Here is a 23,531-nt window from a genome sequence, read left to right on the forward strand (position 1 = left end):
TGAGCCTCCAATCTAGAGTACCAGTAGAGTGAAATTCATTAAAGACATTCATTAGCTCAGGTTTGATGATATCCCAAGTAGCTTTAAAAATTTCATTGTGTACCCATCAAGGCCTGTTGATTTATTCAAACCAAAAATATTAGAGCACTGCTTGGTCAAACTCGCAAGCGTGGCTATCTCAAGATTGTTTTTCAAGTTTAGTTTCCAAAACTATAAGTCTTGATTTCTAATCTACTTACAGCCAAGTCTCGGATTAGGATAGTAAGTGTAGTTGAGCATTAGACTTCATGGCGTTCATTGATTGAAGACGAAGAACTACTAAGGGGATCTTTGTGGAACTTCATCAACAAAAGGTATGCGGAGACTTTAACTCATCTATCACTCAAAAGTCTATCTACTCTATCTCCTATTGAGACAAACGTCGTATACCTATATAGACTTCGATTATACATATTTGATATTTCCAGCTGAGTTTAACTCGCTTACATATTTCTCGAAATATGTGTTGGTAAGCTTTTACTTTAACCAAGTTCATATTATATTCTTGACGAAAGTAAAAAGATGATCATGTGAAAATCGCCTTGTAACATCTTACATGATTTGTGTGAAACAATCATTTGATGTAGACTCGGAATGTTTCGTATTGATCATTCAATCACTTGAAAATTGCTTTGAAGCTAATAGTTTGTGTGAGATAGCTATTGTCGTCTTCTAAGAATGTTTCAGTGATTGAAATGAGAGTTTAGAACAAATAACCATGATTGGATATATCACAGTATGCGTACTTGTATGCTAACTGTTGCAAGTTATTCCAAGTCCGGGAACCATAGTATGCATACCCGTATGCGTACCGGTTGGTTAATGAAAGTCTGGGAACTTAGTATGCATACCGGCGTGAGTTTCAACTTCCGGAAATTCAACTGAGTTTGGAAGGTATGCGTACCCGTTGGCACACTGGCGAACCAAAACTTATTCCAGCCACTTAGGTACGGGTAACCTGTTTGCATACTTGAGTAGGTTATGTTCTAAAACCGGTTTGTTCATAAACTAATACATTTATATAATAAGGCATGAAATATTTTGCAAACCGTGACTACAATGTTCATGAACTGATTCGAGTAAATCAAAATCGATTTTGCTTCAATTGTATCTTGTATACTTGTATGAGAATATAAACAATTGAGCAACTCTAAAACTAGTTTCATTTGAGTCATTTGAACTAGTTATGGTTAAGATGAATATGGTTGATATGAAAGTATTCATATGGCTAACTTTCGTTACCTATTGTTGAGCCAACAAAGGTGTACACGTTTAGGTACGGTTACTCATATCTAAATGAAGTTACTTTTCATTTGTGTGTAACAAGCTAAGTTCGATCTAACGGTTGAAAGATATTAGCTTGAGTCTAATCAGGTTTTCATCTAACAGTGAATTTTGAATGCTTTGTTACCAAGGTAGCATTGATTGCAAATCCTGATTTAAAGACTATATAAGGGAGAACTCTAGCAACTGGGAAACTTAATCCCTACAACTCATGTGCGATACTAGTTGAGACTAGAATCGATTCTCTTTTAACCTTAGGTTTTTCCAAAACCATGTAGGTTAACGAATTGAAGACTTCATTGGGATTATGAAGCCAGACCCAACTATTTTCTCCGTAGTTGCGTGTTCTAATCTTGCTGTTTTCTATCGTGATTGAGTACTATCTTCTCTAAAATTTTCTCGAGATTTAATTTCCCATAGGCAAGATAAAAAGTAGTCACAAACATCTTCGTATCATCGTTTGTGATTCCACAATATCTTGCTTCTCTAGCATACAATTAAGATTATTGTGAGTTGATTGATATTACTAGGATGTTCTTTGGGAATATAAGTCTGGTGTATCAATTGGTTCCTATTCACCTTGATTTGTTAAAAGACTGAACAAAACTCATAGGTATATCTGTATGAGACAAATTTATCTATTCAATAGACTTTTCTGTGTGAGACATATTGGTTTATCAAGTCTTCGACTTTGGGTCGTAGCAACTCTTAGTTGTGGGTGAGATCAGCTAAGAGAATCTAGTGCGCAGAATCCGGCGTGATTCTAGAGGCGTAAGGAATGCGACTGTACCTCGATCAGTGTGAGATTGGTTAGGACTCAACTACATTCCAGTCTGAAGTTAACTTGGAGTAGGCTAGTGTCTATAGCGGCTTAATACAGTATGGTGTTCAAATCTGGACTAAGTCCCCGGGGTTTTCTGCATTTGTGGTTTCCTCGTTAACTAAATTTCTAGCGTCTGTGTTATTTCTTTTTCGCATTATATTTTCTATATAATTGAAATATCACAAATTATGCGTATCAATTAGATAATCCCCCCTTTAGTTGTTGATATAAATTTATTGACACTTGGATATTGGTTTTTGATATCATCCAAGTTATTTCTTATATTCAATCGGGATCGCAAATTCCTATTTGTTTGATTGTTGATTGAATTGAGAAATTGAAATACAACTCTTGGATATACTTTTCTTAAGATTGAGTCTGACTGTCTAGTTGATTCTCTTGAAAGTATAATCGAGTTAGTCCATACCGATTGCTAAGCGAAATACTGGTGTGGTTTTTAGACCCCCACTTTTTCAATTGGTATCAGAGCAGGAAAACACGCTAAGACCTCATAGGTCCGTGTTTCAAGCAATCTGATTTTTATGGACGAGTCTATCTCTAACAACGTACTAGTTCATAAATTACCAGATGATTTTCAAAGCTTGGAATCACCTGAGAGAACTGTTACATCTAGGTCAGTATCTAAACATTCTCTTAATGTAGAACCTGTTGAAGTCTGGGAAACACGCCTAGAAGAACATTTGGATGAACTTTCTGACGAAGGTGATTCAAATATCGATAGAGTTGTTGATGAGGAAGTCTCATAGTATGTGAAGCTTTTGAATTCGTTGGGAAAGAAAAAGATGACAACTTCTCATGTCACACCTTTTCTGACTAATCTCTATCGTACAAACAAGAAATTGAGAAGATGTTACGCAGGTGTTTATGTTTCGAATCGTTCTAACGAATCGATCTTCAAGGATTTTGAGGAAAACCTACATATGAAGTCACTTGAATGTGATAATCTTTATCAAAAGTACTTTTTATTGGAAGATAAACTTGCAAAATCTGAAGCAAGGATTAACTCTCAACAAATTAGTTTTGATGACAGAGAAAGTGTTTGTCTCATTCGAGAAAAACGCCTTGAGGCTGATTTAGTTGCTGCTCTTGATAAAATCAAGATGTTGGAAGATGACTTGAAAAAGTTCAACACTAGTTCAAGCAAATTAACCACTATGCTAGGAGCAAGTAAAAATCATTGTGATACACAAGGATTGGGAAATAAGGGAATAGATGCTCCAAGGATTAGCAAAGAGGTAAAATTTGTCAAGGCTAGTGATTCTTCTCAACAAAAGGTTTCCACTGATGGAAAAAGTGAAATACCTTCACCGGCAGTTAAGGTTCGAAATAGTAAAGTATATCAATCTCCAAAGTCAGCACACACGCATCGAGGTAAGAACATTCCTTATGTTTTCCACTATTGTGGAAATAAAGGTCACCTAGAAAGGAGATGTCGTTTCCGTACAAGGAATGGGAAACTTCATGATGTTCTTGTTTGGGGCGCACATATTGTGCTAGGTATGATATTGAATATTTGGTAAATCCGTAGGAATCACGACAGGATTCTTCTAAAAGGTATGTCTATAAACTTGAGCAAGATTTGTGTTTTTATCATTTTCTTAGAGTACTTATAATTATCCATGTACCTTGCTTATCGTTCATTTATACCTAACTTGATTTGTGTTTAAGGTTCTTAAATGTTTAGGTTTGAAAATAATAGTTCGGGATGTTTGGACTTCATGGTACACATACCAGGTGTGCATATCATCATTTAAAATCAAAATCCAGGGATTTTAGTCCGCAAACCCGTTTGCATACTGCTCCAGGTCACGAAAATTCGTTTGCAAACCGGTATGCATACTTACTTGTAGACGTCGATATTCGGTAAACTTGTTTTGGCTGTAACTTCTTCGTCCGAACTCGAAATGACCTTGTTCTTTTTGCATTATCTTCATCTTTGAATTGTTTTCAAAATGAAGATGAGAATTTTTGAATTTGGATGAGTTAAGATTGGTATTTGTCTCGTCTATATTTTTTGAGTGGGTTGTTCCGTTTTGTCGCACTTGTTCCACTTCTCTTGGACTTGGGCACTTGGATTCTTGGAGTACTACTCTTTTAAGCTCATTTGTAGATTTTACAAGAATGTTGTTGGTGAATCACAAAGAAGGAAGTTCATGAATGGGAAGTAGTGCGCAGTACTATGGGATTCCTGAATGTTCACAATCATCTTATGTGAACTACGGTGTATGGTCATTAATGACTTTGTATATTCTTATTTGTTAAGAAAATATTCTTACGCCTTTGGTAGATATTCTTGGTGTAAATCCGTGCGAAAAAGATTGATTCTACCCTCTAAGGACAAATCATCTTGTATGTGCATTACGAGCTTGTCTTGATGTCTAAGAAACTTCTGATGAGAATTTATTCTTGTGTTTTAATAAGGATAATTAGGGTTTGAATAGCAATTATTTTGAGTACATATAGTTATTTCCAACGATTTCATCTTGCAATGTTTTTAGGTTTATTTATTTAAATTCTAAAGCTTATTTGGAAGATGATTTTGCAGTATTAATCTTTATTGGTTTTATATATTGCAAAAATAATTTTATGGGATATGTGTGTTTACATCCGTGAACTATGATTGTCCATATATATCAAAAGTTAAGTCTATTATATGTCATTATGCAAATATTGATGGAAAATATAATGAACTTTTGATGACAATGATTAAGTCTATGGTATCATTATGCAAATATTGATGAAAATAAAATGAATCTTTGTATATTCCGCAGTATTGATCTTTCCCTGATCCACTTCTATGTGAAAGTATTGTGCGGCTTCGTAAGTTCTCTTATGTTGAGCATTTCCGATTAAATTAATAATGGGTTCTCTTGTGGTTAATTTAATTAAGTTTTCTGGATACAAATTCATGTTTCATGTAATTTGTTAATATCCAAATAAATCCTTCTTTTCTTGTAAAAGTACGGTCGCTCTTGTTGTCCTTTCGGGAATGACATTATATGGGGGAGAGTTGATGTGTTTTAAAAGTTGTTGTAGATAGTGATAAAAGGGTTGTTTTAAGACTTGTGAAGGAAATGAATTTTAGACTTAATAAAAATTTAAAAACAAACAAAACTTATTGCAAAATTGATTTCAAGATATTGGAAATAATCAAGACATTAATTCCATTATTACACATGAATAAATTATGGTAAATAATCCAAAACTCTAATTATCTTTTAAGTCCCTTATTTCTTAATTCACATACAATCCGGCAAATTCTCAAAAATTAATTGTATCCCCAAACATAGATTATCTAAACAATGTATAACATATCTAATTGAATCACAACTAATGAAGAAAATTATGTAAACAATTAAAAACTCAGCAAATTCGGTGATTGTGTGAATTATAAATTATAAATTAGAGGAAATAAATGATTACCAATTATTCATGCGTAAATAGCTTCCTCATTTCCTTGGTTGTGGGAGAATTTAGACTCTCATCATGTTGGAAACACGCTCAAAAGTTGATTTCATTTATGCTCAAAGACGGGTTTACAAATGATAAAAGTGTGAAAATAATTAAAGTTACAGAGAACGATATATGTTGACTGTCGCTGTCACTGTAACAAATAAGACTGTCTTGCGACAGTCGCTGAAACTGTAGCTTTTAAGACTGTTCGGTAACAGTCGCAATCGTTGTAGCATAAACGACACAAGGGTGTGCGTCTTATGTTCTTCGTGTTCTTCAGCAGCAGCAGAAAAAAGGCAGCTCTGTAACTTGATTTTTTTCGACTTTCTGGTGCTCTATCTCTCTCCCAAACTATCCGTCCCCCTTACTGATATCCCATCACCTATTTATAACCCAGAAACAACAAAATCTCACGTAATAACTTCACATAATCCTCCATTACTCGGTAGTGAAGAAAAATATTCTCGGGAATATTTTCTTCCCTGATTTGCTTTCTCATGCGCCTGTTGTACACGAAATTGCTCCAACATGTTTCTACCTAATGCCAGTAGTAGTTATACATGCAATATCCTCACGAAATCTCCTCAACATGACACAAAAATCCCGAGTATCTTTCCCATAAGTGGCTTGCCATGTTTTCTTCTTGCGAGTTATCCAGCCAAATTCGATCGAAACAAACACCCATACCAGCTTTGTTATGACATATCACGTCTACCCACTAAGTTTCAGGGATTGAATCTCACTAAATCACGTCCGAAATTCGATCGAAAATTCTGCCAGCAACTGTGACTATTTTCCCGCCAATTTCAGTTTTCAAAAGATGAAGAAGAAATGCCTTGAATCCATTTTTCTGGTGCCTTTAACACCGGGTGCTCTGGGGGTGCCCTTATCCAAAATGAGGGTGCCTTTAATACTTTTCTCCGGAGGTCCAAATAGCACTTTTTGAGCAACTTTTTTCACACAAGTGTATTTCTCCAAAAACACCTACAAACACACAAAACATCAAAATTAGTACAAAAATCGAGCACTAACAATGACACAAAAATGTGTCTATCAAATACCCCCAAACTTATTATTTTCCAGTCCTCGAGCAAAACTAATAAAAAATAAAACCGAGTTAATCTCGGGAGGGTTTACCAGAGGTGTACCCACAAAACCATTACTTATAATTGGTCACAAGTATCCAAAGATCTATGAGGACATACATATTCTCAACCTATCTCCAAGTAACTAGAATGCCAGAGAAATTAAAGGTGTCAGCTCTAAAGCTGACTGAAGAAAAGGGGAGACACATCCGCAACACTGCTAGATAAAGAGATATCCACTACACATGTATATAAACATTGTAAGATGCGTCCGCTGCTTTACAGCTGGATAAGATTAGGAGAGAGATAAAGATGAGAGGGACATATGCTACACAGATGGACTAATTACGTGTGATGAGTTAAACCAGTGCTAGAAAGATCTTGTGACAGATTGAAAGCGGACTAACAAAGCAACCAAAATGCATCTTTCTTCGACTCTCTCATAGTGCTCAGTAGAAAAAACGTCTTCTTCGGTCTTCAACTGTTGATGATAAACTCTCGAACCTCATAGAACCTTGACAATTAATTCTTCTCTTCGATTTCTTGCTTGACTTAAAAATTTCTACTTTCCTATGGCCTTATTGAACAAAGAACTAGTTATAGAACAAAACGAACGAAATGATGATTTTTTTTTTCTTTTTTTTGTTGGAAACAAAAATTACAAGACAACAATTTACATGGCCATGAGAGAAGGACTTTCAAAACTTGGATCTTCGCAACTTGTGATGTCTTGGTATCATGAATTCTAACAACTTATATCATTTGCTCTTGTAATTTCAACTTTGATTTTTGAATTATTCTTTTCTATTGTTGCTTCTAAACCTAAAACGTCTTCAACTTTCTTCATAGATTTTGATGTCGCTTCGCTTGTTGATGATGATAAGTTTCTACTGAGAGAGAGTCGCAATCCAGTAACTAAGACTACATTGTGAGGTTTCTTTGTCTTTCTGGCATTTCCTGACCTACTTGCCTTTCCATCATGTATGGTTAGGTCCATCACGGTTACCCTCTAAAAGGAACAAGTTCTCTACTGAATTTCAAGGATCTCAATGTCTTTTTCTCTAATGTCTCAAAAGGTTGTTATCCCTAGCATTCCAATTTCTATCTTTTCAGTGAGAAACAATATGCAAACTTAGCTAACCGGATACCATGTGACGCTAGAAGTTTCAAAAGTGCAACTAAAAAGTTCTTCCCCACCCCCAAACTTAAATCTAACATTGTCCTCAATGTTTCTAATGAAAGAGCAATACCAAAAGTAAAATAACACGAGGAGAAGTTGGAAAGATAGTACCTGGGTGAAGAAAATCAAAAACTAATATACAACATACAACTTCCTCGATGGTCAATCAAAGGTAAACAGGGTCCTCCAGAGGGACCTCCTCAACATCACCTATAGGAAAGGGCTCTAAAAAGGGTTTCAATCTCTGACCGTTAACCTTCGAAGAACTACTACCATCCGGTGTCTCAATTTCAACAGCTCCATGAGGAAAGACAGTGCGAACAATAAAAGGACCCGTCCACCGAGAACGTAACTTCCCAGGGAAAAGATGTAAACGGGTATCATACTAGAACTTTTTGACCTGGAGAAAATGACTTCCGTAAAATATTTCTATCATGCACAAGTTTCATTTTGTTCTTATACTCCTTCGCACTATCGTAAGCATCTATACGAATCTCGTACAACTCATTGATATGGAGTTTCCTATGGGCTCCTGCCTTGTCAAGTGAAAAATTTAGTCGCTTAACAGCCCAATAATCTCTATGTTCTAACTCAACAGGTAAATGACATGCCTTTCCATACACAAGACGGTAAGGCGACATTCCAATGGGGGTCTTAAACGCAGTGCGGTAAGCCCATAAGGCATCCGTAATCCTAGACGACCAGTCTTTCCGATTAGGATTAGCTGTATTCTCTAATATACGTTTTATATCCTTATTGGAAACCTCTACCTGACCACTAGTCTGCGGATGATACGGGGTAGCCACCTTATGTATAATACCATATTTCTTCATCAGAAGCCTAAAAGGTCCATTACAAAAGTGCGAACCTCCATCACTAATTATAGCTCGCGGTGTACCAAAATGAGTAAGTATATTATTTTTCAAGAACTCAATCACAGCCCTATGGTCATTGGTTTTACACGCAACCGCCTCAATCCACTTAGAGACATAGTCTACGGCGACAAGGATGTATAGGTTACCAAAAGAATTAGGAAGCGGACCCATAAAGTCAATACCCTACACATCAAAGACCTCAATAACTAAAATAGGGTTCAAGGGCATCATGTTCCTACGGGAAATGGTTCCTAATTTCTGGCAACGCTCACAAGTAACACAGTAACTATGGGAGTCTTTAAACAACGAAGGCCAATAGAATCCACACTACAATATCTTAGCATCAGTCTTCTTAGCACTAAAGTGACCCCCACAAGCATGATCATGACAAAAGGAAATAATACTGGACTGGTCACTCTCAGGTATACATCTCCTAATAATCTGGTCTGGACAATACTTAAACAAATAAGGATCATCCCAAAAGAAGTGCTTAACCTCGGCTAAAAACCTAGAACGATCTTGTTTACCCCAATGTTGGGGCATTCGACCAGTAACAAGATAATTCACTATATTCGCATACCAAGGTGCTTGGGTAACAAAGAAATGTTGTTCATCAGGAAAACTATCCCTTATAGGAGGGGAATCATCAGGGGAATCGAGAACTAGCCTAGACAAGTGGTCTGCTACTACATTTTCGGCACCCTTTTTGTCTCTAATGTCTGGAGAGAACTCTTGCAACAAAAGGATCCACCTAACCAATCTAGGTTTCGTATCCCTCTTAGACAAAAGATATTTCAAAGCAGCATGATCAGTATATATGACGATCTTAGAACCTAAGAGATAGGGTCTAAACTTGTCTAAGGCAAACACAATGGCTAACAGTTCCTTCTCGGTAGTGGTATAGTTCAACTGGGCATCATTCATAGTTTTGCTAGCATAGTAAATCACATGAAGTAATTTGTTTTCTCGCTGACCTAGCATAACACCAATAGCATAATCTGAAGCATCACATATGATCTCAAAGGGTAAGTTCCAGTTGGGTGCCTGGACTATGGGGGCGGTAGTGAGTAAAGTCTTAAGCTTCTCAAAAGCCTCTAAACAAGCATCATCAAAGACAAACTTAACATCTTTTGCAAGCAAGTTGCAAAGAGGTCTAGAAATCAAGCTAAAATCCTTAATGAATCGACGATAAAAACCTGCATGCCCTAATAATGACCTAATATCTCTTACGGTTTTTTGGATCTGTAAAGTCTTGATAAGGTCAACTTTGGCTTTATCTACCTCTATACCCTTAGAAGATACGATATGCCCTAAGACAATTCCTGATCGAACCATGAAATGACATTTCTCCCAATTAAGCACTAGATTCTTTTCCTTACACCTAGTCAACACTAATGACAAATGATGCAAGCACTCATCGAAAGACGAACCAAACACTGAAAAATCATCCATAAAGACCTCTAAAAACTTTTCTACCATATCGGAAAATATGCTCATCATGCAACGCTGAAAATTCGCAGGGGCGTTACATAGCCCGAAAGGCATGCGTTTATACGCAAAGGTACCAAAGGGACAAGTAAAAGTAGTTTTTTCTTGGTCTTCTGGGGCAATAACGATCTGATTGTAGCTTGAGTAGCCATCTAGAAAACAGTAATGACTATGTCCAGCTAATCTCTCTAGCATTTGGTCGATAAAGAGAAGGGGAAAGTGGTCCTTCCTAGTGACCTTGTTCAATTTCCTATAGTCAATACAAACACGCCAACCCGTGGTCACTCGGGTCGGGATTAACTCATTGTTATCATTCTGGACTACAGTAATACCGAATTTCTTGGGAACAACCTGAACGGGGCTGACCCACTTACTGTCTGAAATGGGGTAGATAATGCTTGCATCTAACAGCTTAAGAACCTCGGTTCGAACTACTTCTTTCATATTAGGGTTTAGTCTTCGTTGCATCTCCCTAGAAGGTTTGCTATCTTCCTCTAAATAGATATGATGCATACAAACATTAGGAATTATACCCTTAATGTCTGCTATGGTCCACCCTAAAGATTCCTTGTTGTTTTGAAGGACAGTCACTAGCCTACTTTCCTGATCACTATCCAAGTCGGAAGCAACAATCACAGGTAAAGTCTCAGACGGGCCTAAAAACACATACTTCAGGGTATCTGGCAATAGTTTTAGGTCCAACTTAGGAGGCTCTTCTAACGAAGGAACAAGGGCAGACTTAGAAACTGGTAGTGGTTCGAACTTAGGTTTCCATCTGTTACTAATGTCTAACAAAGGTGTTTAATCTAACAAAGCATTCACCTCATCAATCACATTATCATCATCGAAATCAATCCCAAAGTGAGCTAGGTATTTCTCTAACAGATCTTCTAACGAAGTGTTTGGTAATGACTCCTCAACTAATGTTCCTATCATGTTTACCTCTTCTATGCTCGAGTCATCTAGTTCAGAGGGTAACTTACTAATATGAAAGACGTTCAGATCAATAGTCATATTACCAAAAGACAAGTTCATAATACCAGTTCGACAATTAATGATCGCATTGGATGTTGCTAAAATGGGCGACCTAAAATCACTGGTATCTGGTTCTCTGGGTCAGGGACAGGTTGGGTATCTAGGATAACAAAATCCACTGGATAAATAAACTTGTAGACCTCAATAAGAACATCCTCGATCACACCACGAGGAATTTTAACGGACCTATCAGCTAACGGAAGTGTCATCTGGGTAGGTTTCATATCACCAAGTCCTAGATTGAGGTACACAAGGTATGGAAGTAAATTCACACTGGCTCCTAAGTAAAGCAAAGCTTTCTCAACACGGTATTTACCTATTGTGCAAGAAATGATAGGGGACCCTGGGTATTTATACTTAGGAGTAGTAGTATTCTGAATAATGGAACTCACGTGACTAGCTAGGAAGGCTTTCTTTTGGACAATAAGCTTACGCTTTCGTGTACACAAGTCCTTAAGAAACTTAGCATAAACGGGAATCTGCTTAATCACATCCAACAATGGTAGGTTGATAGTAACCTGCTTAAAAACCTCCAATATATCATTAAAGTTCGATCGCTCTTAGTTGGAACTAGCAGCTGGGGAAACGGGGCTCTGGGAACAAAGCCGGGCTCAGCAGGACCCTCATTGGTCTCTTTAGAGACTCTATCAGTCTCCTCATTTTCTGGCTCAGAAGGGTGAACTACAACATGTTCACTATCAGGCATGGCAACCTTATTGTCAACTTTCTTTCCACTCCTAAGGGTTATAATAGAGTTCACATGATTGTACGATTTCTCTGCTTTAGGATTGGGTTGAGTTTGACTAGGAAACTTACCTTTTTCCCTCAAAGATTCATTTATCTGACTAACCTGGTTTTTTAACTCAGAAATAGCTTGGGAGTTAGCATAACCTATATTTTTACTTTCTTCTATCCCTTGAGAAACCATTAGGTTGATCTTATCAGAGTTTTTAATAAACGAGGCTAAAGTGTCTTCTAAACTTGTGATCTTTTTATCCGAAGGGTTTTGAAACTGGGGTTGACCTGAAGAGTTCTTAGCATAACCAAAACCTGGGGGAGGCTGAGAATTATTAGACTGACCTTGATTCTGGCCCCTAGACCAAGAAAAATTAGGATGGTTTCTCCAACCAGGGTTGTAGGTTTCTGAGTATGGGTCAAACTTCTGACGGTTCTCAAACCTAGCGTTCTTTTTGACAGCATGGGGTTGTTCTTCACTAACATGACCTTCCCAAAACGAGTTATTGGGCTCTACTCCACAACTAGAGACTTGAGCGGCTATAATCCTATCATCAGGTTCAACAAGAGACCTATAATTAGGCTGATTCAATTCCAAAGCTTCCAACCTTCTAGACAAAGCAACAAACTTAGCATCTGACTCGAAGCTTGTATCTACCACATTGGTGCTACTTCTATTGACCAAGAGTCTTTTAGGGGGTTCAACAAAAGACTCCCACTATTAGGATTTTTTAGCAATAGCTCATAAGAAGGTAAAAGCATCATCAACATTATTACTGGTGAACTCACCAGCGCACATAGACTCGACCATGGCTTTGGTCGAATAGTCTAAACCATTATAAATAATCTCAACAAGTTTCATCTTATCAAATCCATGGTGAGGACACTGGGATAGGAGATCATTGAATCTCTCTAAAAACCTATAAAGAGATTCTCCCTCTTGTTGCACACTAGCACTAATTTTCTTCCTAACAGCTGCAGTTTTATGCTTAGGGTAGAATTTCATATAAAAAGCAGCAACAAGTTCCTGCCATGTTTCAATGGACTCAGGTGGTAGGTTGTTCAGCCAGGTCTTGGCTTTATCTCTCAAGGAAAAGGGAAACATCTTAAGTCTTCATCAGTGAGGTCTTTTATTCTAACTGTCCCACAGATTTCCTCAAAGTCCCTAATATGAAAATAAGGGTTCTCATCATCTTTTCCTAAGAACATAGGGATCATCTGAAGAATACTAGGTTTTATCTCGAAATTAGCCGTACTGGCTGGCAATTTAATGCACGAAGCTCGGTTGGTCCTAGTTGTGAACATGTAATCTTTCAAAGTTGTCATCGCTGGCACAGCTGAAGTACTAGGGGTACCTTCCTCACGAAGATACAGATTTTCAAAACTGAAGTTTCCAAAAACGGGGCTCTCAAAAGAAGAGTCTTTGAGCTCCCCGCCTTCACAAGAAGAACTACTAGGTTTATCACTAATCAAACGACCTAGAGTGTTTCTTTTCCAAACCCGCTCTCTGATAACCTCGGGCATACACTAGAAAAACAAAAGAGAAAGAAAAGTCCTAAAAGGAAGGGAAGTTCTAAGCAAACACAAACAAGGTTGACTCCACCATAACAAACCTACTGATTTCTAGCAAAAAAAAAAGCATGATGGCTCCACTTAGATTGTTTCTAGACCAACTTCTAATCCTTCAAATGGGAATTCGTTACAATTTGAGCAAACCCCTCTGGAATCAATCCGAGTCAAAGTAAGTTGAATAGAGGCGAGGGAAGCTGCGTAGAGCTTTGGTACCCAAGGCCTCACCACATTCCAAGGCGGCGCAGTCACGCATTCAACTCACAGAAACCATCATGAACTTCGAAGTATGCTCAAAAGAGTAACCAATATTTTTCGAACGACTTTCCTATTAAGCTCGTTACCCTATAGGTCTCGTTCTATTCCAAATTTTAGGTTTAGGTTCGCGTTTGGTTTTCTTTTACTAAGGCGGGCAAGAAGAGAACGGTGATGAAATCCGAACCCTTATCTTGTATGGCCAGTCCTTGCCCTTAACTAGGAAATTAAAGCAGCCGTTTTCAAGTCCTCAACATATGTGCAAACGAATGAATACAATAACTCGCTCACAGGGGATTTGCGAGTGTTTCGAAAAACTTACCTCCCGTTCCAGACGGGGGATGAACTGCTGAAGTCGACTCGGGACACAACTCCAATGTCGTGTACGAACCCGAGGGGCCGAGGTGATATCGTAATCACCGTCCTTCTATGCAAACAGTTTAATATTTAATACTACCCTTCCGTAGGGTTTAAAAATAAAAGAATGTCCAAATGTCCAAGTCCAAAAGAAAAGGAAAGTCTAAAAAAAATATAATAATAAAAAACAAAATAAAATGTCTCTCTCTTTTTTTCTCTCTCTTTTCTTCTTTCGCTCCTTTCGCTTTGTCTTTTACTCCAAGTCTTTAAGTATTCACCAAAGCTTTGGCAAAATTTTCTTTCGCTCCCAATTCCAAAATTTGTAAGGAAAAGACAAAAACCCAAAAACGTAAAGAAGAACAAATAAAATAAAAACAAATAAAAACCTAAAAAAATCTAAAAACTCTAGCCTAAAGACAAGTCCGCGTCGGCGGCGCCAAAAATTTGATGTGTTTTCAAAGTTGTTGTAGATAGTGATAAAAGGGTTGTTTTAAGACTTGTGAAGGCAATGAATTTTAAACTTAATAAAAATTTAAAAACAAACAAAACTTATTGCAAAATTGATTTCAAGATATTGGAAATAACCAAGACATTGATTCCACTATTACACATGAATAAATTATGGTAAATAATCCAAAACTCTAATTATCTTTTAAGTCCCTTATTTCTTAATTCACATATAATCCGGCAAATTCTCAAAAATTAATTGTATCCCCTAAGCATAGATTATCTAAACAAAGTATAACCTATCTAATTGAATCACAACTAATGAAGAAAATTATGCAAACAATTAAAAACTCCGCAAAAGCGGTGATTGAGTGAATTATAAATTATAAATTAGAGGAAATAAACGATTACCAATTATTCATGCGTAAATAGCTTCCTCATTGCCTTGGTTGTGGGAGAATTTAGCCTCTCATCATGTTGGAAACACGCTCAGAAGTTGATTTCATTTATGCTCAAAGATAGGTTTACAAATGATAAAAGTGTGAAAATAATTAAAGTTACATAGAACGATGTATGTTGACTGTCGCTGTCACTGTAACAAATAAGACTGTCTTGCGACAGTCGCTAAAACTGTAGCTTTTAAGACTGTTCGGTAACAGTCGCAACCACTGTAGCATAAACGACACAAGGGTGTGCGTCTTATGTTCTTCGTGTTCTTCAGCAGCAGCAGAAAAAAGGCAGCTCTGTAACTTGATTTTTTTCGACTTTCTGGTGCTTTATCTCTCTCCCAAACTATCCGCCCCCCTTACTGATATCCCATCACCTATTTATAACCCAGAAACAACAAAATCTCACGTAATAACTTCACATAATCCTCCATTACTCGGTAGTGAAGAAAAATATTCTCGGGAATATTTTCTTCCCTGATTTGCTTTCTCATGCGCCTGTTGTACACGGAATTGCTTCAGCACGTTTCTACCTAATGCCAGTAGCAGTTATACATGCAATATCCTCACGAAATCTCCTCAACATGGCACAAAAATCCCGAGTATCTTTCCCATATGTGGCTTGCCATGTTTTCTTCTTGCGAGTTATCCAGCCAAATTCGATCGAAACAAACACCCATACCATCTTTGTTATGACATATCACGTCTATCCACTAAGTTTCAGGGATTGAATCTCACTAAATCACGTCCGAAATTCGATCGAAAATTCTGCCAGCAACTGTAACTATTTTCCCGCCAATTTCAATTTTCAAAAGATGAAGAAGAAGTGCCTTGAATCCATTTTTCGGGTGCCTTTATAGCACCGGGTGCTCTGGGGGTGCCCTTATCCAAAATGAGGGTACCTTTAGTACTTTTCTCCGGAGGTCCAAATAGCACTTTTTGAGCAACTTTTTCCACACAAGTGTATTTCTCCAAAAACACCTACAAACACACAAAGCATCAAAATTAGTACAAAAATCGAGCACTAACAATAGAGACATTGAGTACAATTTAGACACAAAAATGTGTCTATCAAGAGTTCATAATTGAACTTGTGCTTAATTGCCAAATCTTTGAGGGGAGTGCGGCTGTGGAATATTGTAGGAGTTTTCTTGTATCTCTATTAACTCCTTGATGAATGCATTTAGTTTCGACTATATGATTGAATCTAAACAAAGTTGATATGTTCTCTTTTAGTCATGAAGTATTTCTATGAGAATTTCATTATGATCCCACTAGTTTTCGTACCTTTGCCAATTTATATTAACAAAAAGGAAGAGAATTAATGTGTAGTTCACACTACAAATACATATAATTTACGGATCATTATGTAAAGGGAAGTGGTTTTCATGTGAGATGAAGTATTGACTAATGGGGAGTGATACATATCACCATAGTATTGTTGTCAAAGTTGTGATATAATTGGACTTTGATGTTGTGTAATAATACTATGACACTGTATAACAATGATTTAGAGCTATTATTTTCTCATTGTTATAGCTACGGATCGTCAACAACTATGATGCTGAGTTGAACACGTTCAGAATCACTGGAGTACTTGGAAGTGACGAAGATTTCGAGTAATGTTGAAGACTATAAGTCTTGATTACTAGTCTACTTATAGCTATAAGTCTCGGATTAGGGTAGTAAGTGTGGTTGAGAATTAGATTTCACGGCGTTCATTGACTGAAGACATAAAACTACTAAGTGGAGCTTGTGGAACTTCATCAGCAAAAGGTATGTGTAGACTTGAACTCATCTATCACTCAAACGTCTATCTACTCTATCTCCTATTTGAGAAAAAATTCGTATGGCTATATAGACTTCGATTATACATGTTAGAGCATTGCTCGGTCAAACTCGCATGCGTTGCTATCTCAAGCATGTTTGTCAATGTTAGTGATCAAAACTATAGGTCTTGATTTCTATCCTATTTGTAGATGTCTCGGACTAGGACATAGATAGTGTAGTTGAGCTTAAATCTCTCGACGTTCATCTCTTGAAGATGAAGAACTACTAAGGGGAGCTTGTGGAACTTCTTCGAAAAAAGGTATGTTGAGACTTGAACTTATCTATCACTTGGAAAGTCTATTTCTAATATCTCCTATATTGAGACATAAGTCGTGTTACGATATAGTTTTCTCTATACACATTTGAGATTTCGAGCTGAGTATATCTTGCTTACATATTTCTCGAAATATGTGTTGGTAAGCTTTCGCTTCGATCAAGTTCATCTTATATCATGAGAAAATTGTCGAGTAACATCTTACATGGTTTGAGTGATACAATATTTGGTGTAAGACTTGGAACGTTTCAATAATGATTATTTCAATATCTTGAAAATTGATTTGATGGTAATAATGTCTGAAAACGGCTATTGACATTATACAAGAATGTTTCAATGATTGAAATAAAGAGTTGATGATGTAACCATCTTTGGATATAAACATATATAGTGTGTTCGCACATTAGTGCATAAGTCAATAAACTGGAAGCCAAGGGTATGCATATGTGTGTATACAGAATTGGTGAAGGAGACAGGTTAAGTATGCGTACCCGTACGCATACTGGCGGAAGTTCTCGAACCGAGAATTTCTGCTGAGTTTGGTTTTGGCAAAAATCTTAACTAGTCACCTTAAGTATGCGTACCCGTACGCATACTACCGGAAGTTTTTGAACCGAAAATTTCTGCTGAGTTTGGAAACTTTACAAACTCAAATTGGGTTGCTTAAGTACCCATACCCGTACGCATACTTAAGATGGTTACTTTGTCAACGTTCAAGTCCATGAACTTAAACATTTAAATCATAAGGAATGCAATCTTTGCAAACCGTGGCTATAATTTTCATGATTGATTCAAGTGAATCAAACCGATTTGATTATAATTGTGTTTTCTAAACAATTGAACAACTCTTTAACTAGTTTCATTTGATTCATTTTAACTAGTTATGGTTAAGATGAATAAGGTTGTTATGAGAGTAATCACATGGCTAACCTCGGTTAACAATTTGTGAACCAACATGGTGTACACGTTTAGGTATTGTTAGAGCACTGCTCGGTCGAACTCGCATGCACTTATATATAAAGCATGTTTGTCAATATTAGTGATCAAAACTATATGTCTTGATTTTTAGTTTACTTATGACTAAGTCTCGGTCTAGGATAGTTAAGTGCAGTTGAGCTCCAGACTCCAAGACGATCATCTTACGAAGACGAAGAACTACTCGAGGAGTAAGTGGAACTTCATCCGACAAAAAGGTATGTGGAGACTTGAAATTTTCTGTCACTCAAAAGTCTATTCTATATATCTCCTACTCTTGAGACAAAGTCGTATAAGTATGATAGTTTTCATACATACACATTTGCTATTTCGATCCGAGTTAATGACACAACAAGATTTTGTTAACGAGGAAACCACAAATGCAGAAAAATCCCGGGACCTAGTCCAGAATTGAATACTCTCGGGATTAAGCCGCTACACAAAATTACACTTAAGTTCGTATAGTTGAGTCCAAGTAACTAACCCTATAGTTCACCTAGTTCCGTCTGTATTCCCACGCCTCCGACTAATGAATAAGTCACGTACTTGGAATAATCCCTTTGGTTCGTATTCCAAACAGTAAAGGAACAAGAAATCTGTTTGGTATCAACTCTATTCAACCAAGTAATATGAGTCAGACAAAAGCTCTTCCGTTTATCTTAACATAAACTCCTTCGTCGGGTCTAGATCTATCTTATGTTTAATCACCCGAAGGTAATCAATTAAGATTAAGCCAACAACACCTTTAATTCGAAGAACCGTGTTGATGCCGATCTACTCAATTAATCAATCCAATCTACCACAAGGATAAACCGATTATTAATTGGATCCTCTTTTACCCAAACAAGTATTGTGCACACCAAAGATTATAAAACCCAAGTCAGATCTTCAATATCTTCTTTGTCTTCAAATCTTCAATAAAAACCTGCACACAATCACTTGAATCTCTTGTGATCAATCACGCACAAAACGGAGTCTGTTAACAATGGATTATCACAAGATCATCTTTAGAACTAACAACAGTCTAAAGATCCCTGTCAAAACTCTGAACTAGTTTGAGTGAATCTTATATCAGAATATAAGATTCTCAAGAATAAACAAACTAGGTGCAATCATATTTCAACCACCGTTAGTCAATCAAATCAATCGAAAAAAAGATAAACCGCAATTATCTAGTTTCCCACCAACGGGTCGTGCTAGAGCTTCTCAATCCCAAAGAATACTTTAAAACGAGTGGCTGTAAGAGATTTCACCTAATTAGATTACTATCTTCTCCGATAGGCGGCTACACCAGTAACAAAGACAAAAGAGGAAGTCTGTTGTTACGAAGGATTAGTTTGCTAGAAAGGAAAACTTCGTGTATTTATAGACAAGGAAGTTTGGACACCAAGGAATTTCCAAAACCTAAAATATTCTCAAGATATTCATAAATGCACAGATTCGGTTTTCATAATTCCTGGAAATGCTCTGTCCAAAAATAACGATCGAAATCTCTCGAAAAATCTAATTAGTAAATGCACATTACTAATTCTGTAATTTCCCTACAAAATGAAATTAATAACCTTAATTAAAAGATTCTTAACTTACTTATGTTTCGATCCTGGGTTTCTCTTCCCTTAGCCGTTAAGGAATATCTTTGAACAATTATAGAAATAAACATTCACAGCACATGTTCAAAGTTTGTCGACATCTTTACTTTGTAAGTTCTCTTTCACACTTACAACCTTGAAACCGGTTGGCCACACTTCCAAACAAGTTTAGAATTGGTTCATCTGACTTTCAAGAACTATGTGATTGATCAAACCAACATTCAATCACAATCATGGGTTTACGGTTCTACCAAAACAAGTTTCGGTTATACCTCCATGTGAGTACCACGCATAGTCACACTAGCTTCCCAAAGATTCGGTTGACTAGGTACTAGGATCGGTTCCCCACATATATATGGTATCTAACTTATATGTGTTGCACATGCCCATAGGATCGGTTCCCCTTTCTGCTATAAACCTTGTTGCACCCTATACAAGGATCGGTTCCCCTTGATGTACTGCACACCTTAGGATCGGTTCCCTTTCCCTTACAAGGATCGGTTCCCTTCCCCTTACTAGGATCGGTTCCATTTCCCTACGGCAGACATAATCCGATCATACCACAGGTGATTACTTAAGATTGGTTTTACTAATAAAAGTTATACGATTACATAAGTCGGGACTTTGTGAATAGTTCTACCAAGAATACAACAAGTTGTGAGCGGTTATACTCTATCACACATATTGGTTGTTCATAAGATATGAAATGAATAACAAAACCAATAACTCCTGGAAATTTCCTTTTCGGTTCACAAACAAGTTTATGAACTTACTTCCTTAGAACACATGTAAACATTGTTCCCCAGGATGAAATCCTCACCTCATACCCATACATAATCACAATAGCATTCAAATGATTATGGCGATGTCTTATCTACAAAGTTTAATGGTTAAGCAATAAACCTCGTATTGTATTCCTTAATACTATGTCTATCTAGAGTTCATATATGCTTCACAGTTATGTTTTCAATATGCACGACTTGAAAGATACGTTAGGGAGTGAAACAGTACAAGTCAAATATCACTAACCTCAAGTGGAAGGATGATTGTTGTCGTTGTAGCTCCTTGCTTCTTCACATATTCAAGACTTCGTAATACTTGTAATGTCTCATATCCTAATGCTTTCAAGCACCTATACGAAGTTTAACTCTAGTACATAATCAAGCGACTCTTAACATGAGTTTTGATTCACTAAAATATGACAACCAAACTTGACATACCAACGCTTGGTGGGTTCAACCGAGCAATGCTCTAACACATCTGATTTTAGGAATGTAAATCTTTGAAACACTATCTTTAACCTCGGGTTCAATATTCTTAACATCAAGAAAATCAGTATTGATTATGTAACTGTAATCATTGTCCTTGTTTTCAGAGTCACCAGTAGCCTGATTAAAGTAGAATTCGCCAATAATAGGATTATCCCCAAAAGCATCCGACTGAAAATCGTTTAGATCCCATCCTCATATTCTACAACTCTTCATTCAGATGCCATACTCATCATTTTCTTAGACGGACTGGTATAACATTTTCCAGGGCTTCCGGCTTACATAGCTGTAGAATTGTGTATACAAAATCAAAATCCATGTTCAAATTAACCAAAAAGAAAAATTCGATCTAATTGTAAAGTCTAGAAAATACGTAAGTACCTGATTTCCTGAAGATGTGGATTTTGGAAGCCATTAATTACAGTGGTAGAGTTTAAGAATGGGGTTGTGAGTTTACAAAAAAATGTTTTTGTTTTTTGCTAATTCAAAGTATTAAATCATAATGGATATGGATGTCTTCCTTGATCATCCAAATGAGCAACAAGTCGTATATGCTTTAATCGAAGAATGGTGGAATTATACAATAAGAGGAGGGAGATAATCCTGGTGATGATAATGCCGAGATACCAAATGTTTCATGTCAACAAGCTTTACATATGCTCGACAAGTTGTAAATGTTTTGGCATCAACAAAAAGGTGGTCATAATAATGATGCTTTACGCATCCGCAAATCAAAAGATGCGATAAGAATTCAAAAAGTTACATCCTTTTCTCAAACAACTATATTTGTTTCATCTTAAATTTTGATGTAACAAGATCTACAAATTTTCAATAGTAACGATTATATTAATATATATGGAGGTAAATTCCTTATGACGTGGTTAAAAAAAGTTATTAATATTTTTTTTTTATTTTTTTTTAAGGATTATTACATGAAACTAGTTGGAAGCCTAACAAGCTAAGCTCCAACGACATACTACTACATTAATTGAACAGGTTGCCGTGCTAACCTACCAGTGAGCCTCATGAGTAACCTAGCCAAGGGAGCCGAAGCGGGAGGGGGGGCTGAGATTGTGTCACAAGGGGGGCAAACTAACACTACCTTCCATGTTAATTCCTGCAATATTACGCCATTGGGGATTCGAACCTGGGACCTCCTGGAACGCATGAAACTTTGGGAAACGGGGATGACCAGCTGAGCTAGGTGCCCGATTTCTTAAAATATTAAAATATGAAGGTTATTACTATTTATAACTAGCCCAAGTTGGGACTATGATTTTTTATTAATATATATAGAGCTTATTAATATATAAAGTATCAATATATGGAGTTCTTACCGTACATAATGTCCTATTTATAGCAATCATGTTAAAGGGGCGGCATGTTCCATTGGAGGGGCGGCAAGGGTGATAGCAATATCCCTCTTATTGGTTAAGGGATGTTCTATAGGGGGTGTAAATTGACCGGATTACCCAACTCCTATTTTTAACCTAATGAAATCAGAAAAATCAAAACAGTTTTTTTGATTTTTTTTCATCTTCTCTTCTCTTCTCCTCCTCCATTAAAATTGAAATTTTCATCATCCTCGATTAATCAGCGATTTGAAAAATTGATAATCGTTGATTGAAAACTATATTTCCAAAAGACCCAGTTAGGGTTTTGTTTATTGTGTTTGATTTAAGTTAGTTTTGTATCAAAAATTAGGTTTTTGGATCAAAATTGAAATTGAAATTTCTGTGTTGCATTTGAGTTACGGTTGGTAATAACTCCAATTGGAACCGTAACTATAGATTTGGTTGATGTTACGGTTCATTTAACTCAAATACCAACCGTAAGTTCTTGATTTTGAGATAAAATATTCAGTTATGAATTTTTTTTCCAACCGTAAATTACTTACGGTTGGTCTCGTTACTTAAGTTACGAACCGTAAGTTGTCCTGGATATTTCATTTTCTTTTTACGTACGGTTTGTAATTGCATCACTGTTACCAACCGTAATTGAGTTACGACTTGTAACTCAAATAAACTTACCAACCGTAGGTTAATTACGGTTGATCTCGATTTATTAGTTACCAACCGTACTTTGTTACGGTTGCTATATGTTGTCATTCTACCAACCGTAACTGGTATTACGATTGGGTTTCCCCAAATTGAACCAGTTACGGTTGGTATTCGATACTTTTGGAACCGTAACTGAGAGTTACGGTTGGTAACGAGCTAAATTCCAACCGTAAGTTCTTCTGAAATTTTAAAAGTTTCGATTTTTTTACGTACTTTAGATAATTTTGAGCGACAAAAAGCTAATGAGAACTAATTTAGAGATTCACCCATCTCAAATTTGTCACTGGAATCACTCATTTTAGTTGAGTGAATCAAAATCTAGGGTTTCACAAAAATGTTTTTTTCTTCTCCTCACAAATTTTTTTTTCAACTCTAAAAACCTGATTTTAGAGTTATTATAAGTGAAAATTAATTATCAACATTAATTTTGATTATCAACACTA

The sequence above is a fragment of the Papaver somniferum genome, chromosome 7 (assembly GCF_003573695.1).
Source record: "Papaver somniferum cultivar HN1 chromosome 7, ASM357369v1, whole genome shotgun sequence".
Lineage (NCBI taxonomy): Eukaryota > Viridiplantae > Streptophyta > Magnoliopsida > Ranunculales > Papaveraceae > Papaver > Papaver somniferum.